Raw genomic sequence first — 13,034 nt, 5'->3', positions numbered from 1 at the left:
TACAATTGCTGGTTGTTGGCCGAACAGTGGCTGGTTGGAATATTTTTAACATAACGCCTAAACCTTGTCTGTGGCAGAAAACGATGCTAATGATTCACAAGTGTGCAAAATTTCAATCTTACAATGCTGCTCAGATCACTGTATGGACCTGCGTGTAACACCATATTGTGGTTAGCTCATATATTTAAGATTAGAATTCAAACTAGTGCAACTTTCGAATTGCAAGGCCTGAAATTTTTAATGAGCCACAGCTTGTTGTTTTATAAATTCTAACTGGGAAGAGTTGTTGGCCCAAACTGTCACTGGCGGAGGCTAATTTAGCATTCACTAATTAACATCTGTGATTTAGTAAAACTACAGACTAGAAGTGTGGTGGGTGTGATAGTGAGGATGGTGATGTCAAGAAAGAAAGCTTGTACTCTTTCTATAGGTCACATTGCTTCATTTTCAGATTGATTGTTAGCAAGTAATCGATCAGTCAGTCAGAATCTCCCTGCTAAACTTAAGTAGAGTTGGGTGATATGAAAGTACATTCCACATGATGCCAGAAATGTGTCCACTAGTAGATATTTGGCCATACCGTCTCCACCATAGACTTATTTGCAGCTTACAGTATATGCACTGCTGCCCTGATACACAGCGAGCTAGGGGGAGTGCTGATGACATTGCTCAAAGTGTAGCTGCTTCATACTCTTTTCTGCATTCCTGTACATTGCTTTCTACTCTTGACGTTGCTGGTACATCCACATGCCTTGTAGTATTGATGTCAATGCAAAACAGTCAGTGTTACAGATGAACCCTCCTCCTTCTGCAAGCTCTACCCAGGCGCCACCCCTCACTGAAACCAAACAAACCAAACAGTATTTCCAGTGGGTGAAAGGGCGTCTGACATGGACAAATGTGCTACATGTTTTAAAGGACAACTCTGGACATCACACAGACCTGATTCTCCAAACATTGTCCAGGCTCTGGTGTCTGCTATATAATCAGGGCAGGAGCACAACCTAGCAAACAAGCTGCCCCGCAAGGTCACGTGATTTGAGCTGCAGGACTTCTTACCATGTTCTCATGACATGAGATCGACAGTTGGTGGAGATAATGAAAGAATGTTAGTTTTAGTACTTCGAGTCTTTTGTTTTTAAACTAAAGTGCTGCCTCATATGAGGCCATTGTTTTTGATTGTACGGAAGCTCCAAATAAAGAAGTAAATTATCAAATGTGATGACATAAGGTACGGTATGGTTATTTTAACAATTTCTCAATTGAGTTTACATAACAGTGGCTATACTGTGATATATACCATTACTGTGATATAAAATTACATACGTATACTGTGATAGAGGATTTTGGCCACAACATCCAGACCTACTTCTAAGTATGCTATCATTTTTTTGAAGCTGAAAAACTCAACCGGGACCTCAAAGATTTGGGGCTCTAAGTGGCTTGTGCAATTCAGTGATGAGTCAGATACTATTCCATTAGCATCTTATATTGTCAGATGTAAATTACCAGCAGTTCATCATTAGTATGAAAATTGTGATTGTTCAGTAAACAGAATTCTACATCTACAGTGTCATTGTGATTACTTACAAAAGACTTACTGAATAGAGCCAATTTGTGATTTTACACACAGGCTCACTGTGTGTAGAAAAGGAAAACCTGCTGCAGTCTGCAATAGAATTGAACTTCTAAGAACATTTCTTTTCCAGAGACAACAACCACAAACATGATGCTACACGAAAATGAGTTGAAAACAAATGTTATGTCGTACTGCACACACATACAAACTTCTTACGCTTCCTCAAGAAATTCAGCTGAACCTACAGACACTCCTATGAAGCTGAAAGAACAAATGAAATGGGAGCATGTACATGAACGCACTCATTCACAGTTAAGCTCACAGAGGCAGTTTGGTCCCCAAGGGAAAACCTCAAAGTAAGGTAGCACGATTGACGAAGGAAAAAAAACACCTGAGGCAACTTGCCATTCAGTAACTTCCATCACTGGCTGGACATTAAGACAGATATGCTGCCTTTGTCTGCACTCTCCTACATGTTAAAAACATAGTTCAACATTTTTGAGAAATAGCTGTCTCCACTTACTCGCCAAGAGTTAGATGAGATCAATACCGCTCTCACATCTGTTGAATATGAAATTTCAGCAAGGGGTTAGCTTAGCTTGCCATAAAGACTGGAAACTAAAGGAAACAGCTGACTGTACAAATATGTCCAGGATCCACGGCTACAATACTCTAATTACAGTGTGGAATTCAGTGTATATATTGATATTTGGTCATTTGACATTTTACAGTATGTAACCTACACTTACTGAGTAAAAGAGACATTGTAACAAAGTATCTGATCTTGTTCTTTTGAGCATTCACCCATAAGTTAATTAATTGTTTCAAATTCAGGTAGCATTAAATACATATAATACCCTCTATAATATTGCAGCAGTTGAGCAAGAAACTCGTTGTTCAATGTCCTTAATTCATACCACTGGAAGCCCATGACAACATTTTCCTTCCCTTAGTATAATGATGCACTTTTTTGGGTTTTACTCATCTAAGTAAGGGTATTTGATCTTGTATATCAGACACAAAGGGAAAAAAGCAATGATGAACAGATAGCAAATAAATAAGGTACATATTTTTATTTAAAAAATATTCACCTGCATTGTGTATTGTTAATGTAGGTTCTAATAAGCCAATACAATTTTGAACAACACATTTAATAATTGGCAAAGTATGTATTTTATTGTTTAATGGCAGGGTGACAATGGCAAACACTGCAAACTGGTCTATCCACCATGACTTTCCCCACATACAGCTTCAAGACAACTGCTTGGAGGGTTATACATACGCACAGATGAACATATATAAAAACCTTGGGTTTGAACAGCATGTCCATGCTCGCACAGTGTCCACCTGTGCCTTGCCAAACCTCCACAACACATCCAGTCCAGTGAGATTACACCAGCCCCCTCAGTCTGCCCCCGCACACATGCTTGTTGTACAAGGCAGGATATGAATATCTGCCTTTCCCCAGCAATGCACAGGTCGAGCTGCACTCTCTGAGCTACAGCAAGAGGAAATTGAAGATGAAGAACAAGCAAATCAATAGGGTCTGGCTTTAAGACAAACTGGATATGTGGCCAGAGGGAAAGCAATGCTCATTGTAGATCTTATTTCACACTCACCCAAAACCATTTACAATATCACAAAGAAGTTAAAAACACACACATACACACGCATGAGCACATACACGCAAACATACAGCTGGATAACAAGACCGTAGTGAGATAATATGAAAAGGTGGCCTTTAGTACAGGTATTTACATCTTAATATTGTTAATTTGTACATTCTAATATGATTTACAATGACTTCCACAGTAACTGTGACGTAACAGTCTGAGCACAACCAAGGAGAAAAAATGACAGACAAAAATAACTAGAAGTGCAAGCACCCACGCAGCAAAGACACAGTGAGATTACAACAGTGCCTCAATCACTGTCTTATTCAAATTGTGCTGTTGTCTTCCTGAAATTCTGAGCCAGGCTAAATAAAACAATTACGTGATGTAATAGGACAAACCATTTCTCACTAAAGCTGCACAATCATAGGCCTTTACCACAATTACAAAGCATGAGAGCTGCCTGACACATATATGGCGGCTGCAGAGCCAGCTGAAAGCACTTCTCGAGCAAGCTGTGATCAGAGTAAGGTACCGGCCAACTGTTCAGGCAACTGCACAAAAATGTAACAACAAAGCTTAGTCTGCACAAGCTGGAGGGGTAAAGGAATGACATATGAAGAAATGATGCAAACATCTGGCACCACAGTAAGAAATGTGTACTGTATTTCAAAGGGCCTATGGGTGCATTGCATCATCACTAGATAATGCTTCAACTCTTGCAGTGATGTGACTGTTGTCATGCTGAGTGGTCGAGCGCCCTGGGAGCGCAGTGTGGTCCGCCATTAACACAGCAATGTCCAGCTGCCTGAATGGACCGGGACCAGTGTGGGGATGAGAGACACAATGGAGAACAAAGGCCAAGTAGGTGCTATGAGAGGGGTGGGGGAGAGGGGAGTCAACAGCAGGGCCAGCATGACACAAAATCAATCATCTGTTTCAGGGCAAACAACCCAGTCACTGTCTGTTTGAGGCTCAGTAATGTAGAGGAGGAAAAAAGAAAGGACTGCATAAAAACACAGCTTTTTTGGGCTTGACTACCTCTTTCTGTCATGCTTCTGGTTCCTTTTCCCTCTTAAGTCAAACAGAACAAGCTGCTTCTATGAAATTAATCAACATTTATCATTAATGCCTAACAAAGACAGCAGCAAACTTAAAAGGAAATGAAACAACAGAGGTACTGAAGTCAAAATCTAACCAAAAATCTTCTACCCCATTTATACCTGGCATTAAAACGGGATCTGTATCCAGATGTTATCTGAATAATAAACAATTCGACCTTGCCTTTGTTTTTAGACGTGGTATTTTAAATGCATTCTCATTATCCTCAATGAGATCGGATCCCTGTCCTCCAGAGAATAACCTGCGCATGAGTAATTTGAGGTGGCAGCAAATCAGCCCCAGACACTCTCAAAAAAAAATCAGAGGTTTGTGAATTGTAAAGTTTAGGAAAACTTTATGACCTTTGTGAAAGGCTGTTAAATAAAAATTCTTCATTTGGCCCCTCTTGTAAATTCACCAATGTAATACATTATCATTCCTTTCTATGTATGAAAACTATTGTGTCTGTTTGTCCCAGTGTTGCAGTGTGTGACTAGATAGATGATATGCCTTATTAACAGCAGACCAGTTGCAAAAATGAGTGCAGCGCTCACTGTCACACACACAGTTATTTCTTACTGAATATCACTCATTTCCCAACCGCGTAGCTTTCATTTTTCACACAACTCTGTTGAATGTTGTATAATCACTAATTAGAGACATGTCTCTTTCAGCCTTCTCTCTCAATCCTTTCTAAGTTTGAACAACCTATATTTTGTGTTGGCTAGAAACAAATATCTACATGCTGTGTGGCCTACAAATGCCTGCATGTTTTAATGATTACATTTGAACCTACCTAAGGTCTGGACACAATGCTAGCCAAACTACCTCCAATGTGGTCAGGCAGATTTGATCACATTTCGATAATGACACATTTACACCTTGCATTAACAGCCCTTTTTCCATATCCAGTCTTCATAGTGGCAGTATTTCCTGTGAGCCATGTCTACTCCCAAATGTGGGGAGGAACATTTTCCAAGTAGTGGTCTAGCAGAGGCATGAAGCCCAAAACAGCCATCTTGTTGTTCGACAAGCTCATGCTCTGGCATAACATAAACCAGAGACGCCCTCTGTCTCTCACCACGTGATCTCACTGCATGACAAACACATTTACATGACATTTCCATTTCCTCTTTTGGCCGACAGTCTTATTCAGAGTGACATGAGGGCTTGCCCTGGCTTCACTTCACAATAACATTTGTAGCACAACACATATGTGAGACCAGCCAATGACAAGAATGTAAGGTGTGACTCAACGAAAAAAGCCCCACAGAGGACAGACAGCCATTATCACCTACTGTGGGGCTTTAACTAACCCACTCTTACTGTTTTAAGCTCATGAAATTAATACAAAAGGCCAAAAATGTCTTGAGAAATGCCACCAAAAGTATGGGAAAAGTGTGTGAGGGGCATGTATTTGAATAAAACAACTGCCAAGACTTAGTGAGAACAAATCTAGGTTCAAAAAGTTCCAAGGCTGTGCTCTATTTCAAGACCAAATCTGTTTTAAAAGAATAAGGGAATGGCCATGGATAAAGTCTGTTTACAAAAAAGAAAACTAAAAAACACACCTCACTCTTCTCAACAGGAACCATTTGCTCCAAGTGACAGAGCAAGGTGCTCACGAACAGGAAAAACCTGGCACCAGCCATTCGTTTCCTCTTTTGTTTTTAGCACTGCTACTGTGCATTAGAAAACAGGGCAGCTGTGAGCAGGTTGGTGTCGAGTGGCTTGACTTTGGTGCAAAGGCTCCCTTGGTTGTTTTTCTCCTTCCCTGATCCTTATTTGCTCCCTCTCCCCGCCTGACAACACCCTCTAAGCAAACACACTTGGAAATGTGCTTGTGGATCTTGCAATCTTGGTTTCACCTCACACCAAGCATTTGGGTATTTTAATCTACCATTATTTGGTCTGCGTTATTGTCCCGCTTAGTTACATGGAAAATAGAGAGAGATAGGACCAGGGGAAAGGGTGGGAACGGAAAAAGAGAGGAGGGTTAATGTGGTGAGTGAAGCCTAAAATGGCGGTGGAGAGACCGAAACTCTCAATATTGGTGAACCATTTTCCTGCTATACGGTCATCCAAGTATCACAAGAAAGCAAGACAGGCAGCGTGACAGTGAGAGAAAGAAAAGGAAATGAAGGACAAAACATAAGGGTGCAATAAAACAGAATGAGAGAGAGAGAGAGAGAGAGAGAGAGAGAGAGAGAGAGAGAGAGAGAGAGAGAGATGATTACGTAGATTGCCTGCCTGCCTCACCCCCCTTTCGGCCTTGTTTTTCCCCCAGTCTCCTCCTCCTCCTCCATTATTCTCCCAAGAAGCATTGCTTCTCGGCACGAAACAGAATTAACCAGCACAGCCCTCTGCAACACTGCTCCCCCAGCGCCGAGGAAATGCTGCGCCCCATTGGAGCAGCTCCAGAGTTCCTGCACCAATAGGAATGCACCAATGAGGCAGGCGTCAGAGCAACTTGTTTTTAACCCCGTTGTGCAAGACGGCAAGCCACACAACACACACAGCTGCTGCAGTGGGGAAGCTACAGAGAGGGGAAGGTAGATGGACTGGTGCTTTATCTGTCTCTGACATGAAAGAGAAAGGTACATGGTATCCCAAGTTAGTGTCTCGCACAACACAAAATAACAGGAAAGCAATCTAGGTAGTTGAAAAAAACGACAACAAAAAAGCGCACTACATTGTCACTTTTACATGCTCCGAAAATGAAGTGATATATATCTTGGTGTGACTACACATCACACCTTAGCATTTTCATTTTTATGTAAGACTCAGGAATAGACTTGCCTTTAAGAAACAAGAGAAACAGCACTTGCTACACACTACTAAAATGTAGTGCAGTCAAACCACAATAAAGAAAATGTACATGACTGCTTCTCACTTATATGAATTTAATCTTTCTACATCTGCAGAGGACTAGAGTCACAACACTGGCTCAGTTGACTTGGTCACATAGGCAGAACACACATGAAACCTTATTAACATATCAATAGCTACACCTGCCCTCCATGTAATGATACAGAGTGTCATCAGCATGCAAATGAAAAGCTAAAAGGACAGGGTTTTTTCCCCCCCGATTCCTATTCCTCACAGCAACACCCTCTGCTCCCTCTCTTTCTCTTCTCCAACCGTCTGCACCAAGACAGAATCCTGTCTTCTTCTTTTGGACACAGGCCAACATCCTGCTTCACTCTCCCTTGTACAAGCACACATACAAACCAGGGATTACATTATGTATGGTGTATGACCTAGACTCATAAGAACACTGAGCTCCCCTATTCTGTATATATTTTCAAAGGCAAGTCACCCACCAATTACATTTCTTGGTTTTTACCCACTCTGTTAATGTGAATGAGGGGGACAGACTTTATTTCCTTTGTAAACAGAAAACTTGGCCAGGCTAACCTTGAATGTCTGCACATTCCTTAGATCTCCAACGTTTCAGAGGCCCATATTGGGAAAGACAGGTCCACATCCTGTAGACAGATCCACACAAGTACAAGTACAGTGCTGCTCTTGAAGGCAGTCCTCTTTCACCAATTGTTGTAACTCAACACCCTGAACACATGTATCTCACTCTAAAACAATCTGAAGCATAATCTGCTTGAGAGGCCTGGAAAACCAACATGGCGGGCCAGTTCACGACAGAACAGCAACAAGCAGCCAAACAGCATGGCATGCTTTCCCAGGGTGGCAGGTTGAGTTAAGAAGGCACGCCAGGGTCAGAGGGGGTGCTAAGGGGGTTCGTGTTTCCAATGATTCTGAGTGGCCAGGTTTGTAAGCTGCAGCCCACACAGTCTATTAAAAGATGTGAAACATATTCAGAAAATGTCAGCTGCAACCAATGAAAACAGCACACTGCAATGTGGCTTCCAACAGGCATCAAGATCAATCCAAATACTTGGCGCTGGTCGAATACCCCCAGCAGGGCACGAGTGTAATCTTTGTACTCATGAAGCAAGGTCGACTGGAGAGGGAGAGGGAGAGGGGGGTTCCACATACATTTTCAAATCTGAAATGGATTCATTACGTAGATTTTTAACCACCAAATATGACTGACTGGTCCAGTCTGACAGCAAATTTCATCCAATGGTGATACATAAGCATTAGATATAGTCCTTTAAAAACGAAAGAGCAATGTGGCTGAAGTATGGCCACATGAACGTAGGACACGTCAGACACAAATATTACTGCAGGTAGGTGGTCACACACGCGGAGGGACATTAATTAACCTAACCATATTTGTTACGGCTACACAGCGTCTTCGTTCTCGGTGCTTGCTGTGTCCACTGCTCCAGGCTCCAGGCACAGTACAATGCCAGCCTACGTGGTGCAGCTAAGAGGAGCACAGCTATTCAGGCGACGGTTAGGGCAGCCATTAGTGCTCGGGAAACGCGGGGTCCTAATAAATTAAAACCCTCGGAAAAACAAAACAAAACAAAACACTGCACGGGAGGAAAGGCGCTATTAAATCACTCTGACATTACCTTACCTCACTTGCAAACTGTGGTTGTCGCCGGCTCACACTATACAGTGTCTTTAATTTTACCTATAAATCATTATCAAGTACACCGGACACACACGGTACGGGAGCTTAATCTTGAGACCAGGGTTTAATTCCTAAAGCAGCTCAATTGGGGTGTAAATGCAAGTGTAGCTTTTTCTCACAATCAAGAGAAGATAGGAATTACCAAACAGCGTAATGGTCTTTAAAAACATAGCAGATACTTGGTGTCGAACTTGATCGAAACTTGTGATTGCTACATTTCGACTCAGCAATGATACTCGCACTTAGTCACACGTTGAAATAAAAAATGGAGGCTAAAAAAGGAAACAAGAGCTCCCCACTAAAATGCCACCCATTTCTCTTAACCGCCACCGAGGCTGGGGGTTGGTAGGTGGGGGAGGTGAAGAACAGCCAAGTCACTACCCAACAGATCAGGAAAAAAACATAACAAGCTCAAATAGAGAGAACACAACCGAGCTTTCAGCTTGATTCACACGCCTGAGCGAAGTTAGGAATGTTGCCAAAGACAAACGCATTAACATGATGTAGCCAAACACCACCATGATGCAGCCACTATATTTTTCACAAAACTAAACATATTAGTCCAGAAATCCACAGAGAACAATGCGTTCGGTATACGAACACGTCTTCGGGTGTATACATAACGAAAGGTTCATAGTGTGTGTGCTGTGAAGTACTGGTTCAAAATAAGGACACAATCAACTGGAAAACATCCAAAAAGTTAGCTAAAAGGCTAGTATAGCAATTGTTGCCTATGGCTTGTCTGCTAACGTCCACCAACACAGCAGCTGGTTGCTTAGCTAACATGAAACGCCAATAATGATCAAATTGCAGGTTGAGTCATGGACAACTTTCCAAAAATTCGACAGATTCGTGATCCCCGAACAACATTTAACACATGGTTGTCAAAAGAACAATGCAAAAAAATGTTGGTTTTAATAAAACAAGTTTGCATGTTACCTTACGCGGTCTGATTCTGAACTTCCTAGCTCAATAGCTGGGGTGCAGGTCTATTCTACTCTCAATTTAACCTCATAACAGCGGTGCAACAAACTCGAATAAAGTACCTGTAATGTGCTGCTGATGTTGTTTTGACTGTGTAACGTTAAGGTATGTTCTCTAGAAACATGATCGAAACTTGCTCCACAAAACAAGATTTATTTGTTAATGCTTCGAAACGACACCCCCTTGTAGCTTTGTTGGCTTGTAGCAAAAGTTAATTCCTCTGATAATTAATGTAACGTTAACGTTATAACAATCAAGTGTGGCTGGTTCATGCCTGGTATGAAAACTGAGGAAAAACCTGAACTGAGGGGGGTGCCTTCATGGACTAAACGTTACACGAGCCAAACTCCTGAAAACTTGCAGAACGTTCTTAAGGGCTTTACGGATGTGGTTGCGTGGAATATTGTTTTAACATTGGCTATTACAAGAGAAGTAATGTGGTGGATACCCAGACTAAAAAGCTGGCTACCAAAAACAACACGAGGAATGGATCAAAAAGCCATGGAAGATCAGTCCAGACACAGCCAAGAACAGCCCTGCAAGGCAGACCATCAATATGGGAAGCTTTTTAGTCAGGCAAGGAAGCCGTTTCTAAGTGGAAAGATAGTGGGAACAACGAACTTGTTCTAATAAACTTAAGTGGACGCTCACTAGTTAGCTAGCTAAGTTGGTTAGCTTCATCAGCTATGTTTGGTTGACTGAAAACATGGTCAGTACGTGACTTGATATATTTAAGTTACTGCCTGCATTTATAGAGGGTGATATGAGCATAGATATAAAGTACTCACCTACAGAGGCATTCCAAACTTGTACAAGCAAAGCAAATTGAAGTACAGTAGGAAGTCCTTAGAGTATCCCAACATCAAATCCAACCAGACCAGTAGGCCTGTAGCTCGGCCTCGGATTCTCCTGTATCCTTTGCCCTTAAGAGTAGCTCCCTCTCCAGGGGTAAGAAACAAACTTCTCAGTGTCTCCCACGCATAGGCGGAAAGTTAAATTCCCTGTCCTGTTCAGGTGCACTGCATCCATTGAGTCTCTATCATAGATCCCCGGTGGATAAATCCATTTATTTTAGTGTATTGTATATTTACAGTCCCTATTTATAATGGGGTATATGCTGCTGTATGTGATACAGGGCTCTGATTCTGTCTCGGGTCCTTACATTCGCCGAGGCGCCCATCCCCCTCCTCACCGGCATCGACCGCGGGTCCCAGCGAAACTGACACACAACCACGCCACGGGGTTTCCCTGGCGACCGTGCAGGGGCTCTCTCCTTGGGCGGCCCTTGCTGCGATATCCCGCCTCTCACCAATGATTCGGCAGCAATGTGCCAGTCATGTTACACACGAGATATACATGTAAGTGTTTGGTAAATTACAACGTCGATTATTTTTTTCCGTCAACTACGTAAAACGGGGCGGGCGCTGCTTTGAGGAGGGGTGCGAAAATTCAGTTCCATTATGATATGTGTGTAGTGGTGGCGTACATGGAGGAGAGCAAGAGAGAGTTGCGGGAATCGGGAGACAATTTGACACCCGTCAGAGGATCTGTACCTTCAAAGTTTCGGGAAATGCTCGTTATTAAATTCAAATGCCATGGAATTAATTTCAATTCGTTAGTGGGATTAATGTTTTTTATTTGAGGGTTACATTCATCAATCTATCGCGGAAGGAGCTTCCATACCAATACATAGTAGCAAACGTTAGCTACACGGGGTCTCTGGGGCCCAGTTCCAGGGACACCAGAGGCAGGGTTAGCCCACTGGGTCAGCCCCACCTACCGGTATGTCAGATGAATGGAGTATGAGGTGTCGCTCTGGTAGCATCTGGTAAGGGGTTGGACAGGGAAATTGACCAGTGCTCCTGGGTTGCATCTACTTAATGCTGGTCCCTCCTCCTACTTTTGTTCCCGCTGCCTAAATCAGTCTCTTCCCACACTTCGGCAGTCACAGAAATAGTGACCGACACAACGAAAGTACCTTCATCAGCAGCGGTTCAATAAAACTAACTCACCTGGGAGTTGTGCCAGAGGAGCGGGCGAAAAAACGAGCTTAATTCATGTTAGCATTTCAAAAAGAAAATCACGACGCAGTCCTTGCTGAATATTGTAGTGTTATTGCCCGAGCATACTACACACTGGATTTACAAACAACGGCAAACGGAGACATTATTTTCAACAGATACAAGTAAATAGAGGATACTTTTGATATTTTGATTGTTATGTATAACCACAGTCACAATGACGCGATTGGTTTCATGTCATGTCATGAGACTTGGAGGGCGACTTTGATTGGCTGTGGTGATAAACGTCAACGTCATTTGTTGCAGAGGTCTGACGACCGATGAAATTAGACAGCAGAATAATAAAATTGTGACCATGCGGCTCTTGGCACAATAAAGTTAAGACTTAGAGCTTCATAAAACAGGTTTACGGAACATAGTGGTATCTGATACATTTGCGTATGTGATGAAGTGACGGTTCAGGCCGAACAAAGCAGTCAGACGAAATGAAAACACCGGACTCCATGTTGAAACGTATGTTCGATCAGTGGCACAACTGTAGTCTGTTCCTTCATGAACCCTACGCATTCTAACAGTAGTATGTTATGGAGTCAATGTCATAGCCACCATTACACACATAAGGCAATAATCAATAGGTACACTTTGCATTGCATTCTACGTGGGTGACATAATGTACCTAAGTCTGGGACAAAATGTATCCTTTTAACAGTCGGTGAATTATGTAAATCTAACACCTACGCCCCGCAGCAAACGATAACGCTTTAGAAAAGTGAATTGTTTGACGTTACTTAAAATGTCAACGTCAGACACGTCATATATCATTTTCTTGAAGTAAGGCACTTTCCACTTTATCGTCCTTTTTGTTGTGTCTTCTCTGGTTGCTGCACTGTAAACGCGGCAAAGAGAATCATATCCAAGAGAACGTCATGAGGTTAATAATTGAAGGACAATTTACAGGCCGGACTGCCTTGGCAGGCAGTGGCCATATTTAACAATACTGCCATTGTGACTGCGGTGAAAAAGCAATGTCATATGGCCAGTCCTCACCACGCACTGCAACATGGCTGCGCTCACCCCTCCCCCACACTGCTTTCACTGCCACAGCCCCAGCAAACCTTTTCATATGCATAGTCTGTATGTTCGAGTCTGGAACGTAAAAACACGATTCAGGCTGC

General features: G+C 42.4%; 1 protein-coding gene across 5 annotated transcripts in view; it reads right to left on the bottom strand.

The window, feature by feature from the left end:
* Positions 1-11,062, bottom strand: part of setd5 (SET domain containing 5) — a 32,453-nt gene extending 21,391 nt beyond the window's left edge. For all 5 annotated transcript variants that reach the window (XM_076750354.1, XM_076750362.1, XM_076750381.1 and 2 more), the window contains exon 1: positions 10,627-11,062. The gene's annotated coding sequence lies outside the window, so the exon portion shown is untranslated. The remainder of the gene's footprint in view (positions 1-10,626) is intronic.
* Positions 11,063-13,034: the final 1,972 nt, after the last annotated feature.

This window comes from Chaetodon auriga, chromosome 2 (assembly GCF_051107435.1).
Source record: "Chaetodon auriga isolate fChaAug3 chromosome 2, fChaAug3.hap1, whole genome shotgun sequence".
NCBI classification, from domain to species: domain Eukaryota; kingdom Metazoa; phylum Chordata; class Actinopteri; order Chaetodontiformes; family Chaetodontidae; genus Chaetodon; species Chaetodon auriga.
This window is presented reverse-complemented; position numbering and strand designations above follow the sequence as displayed.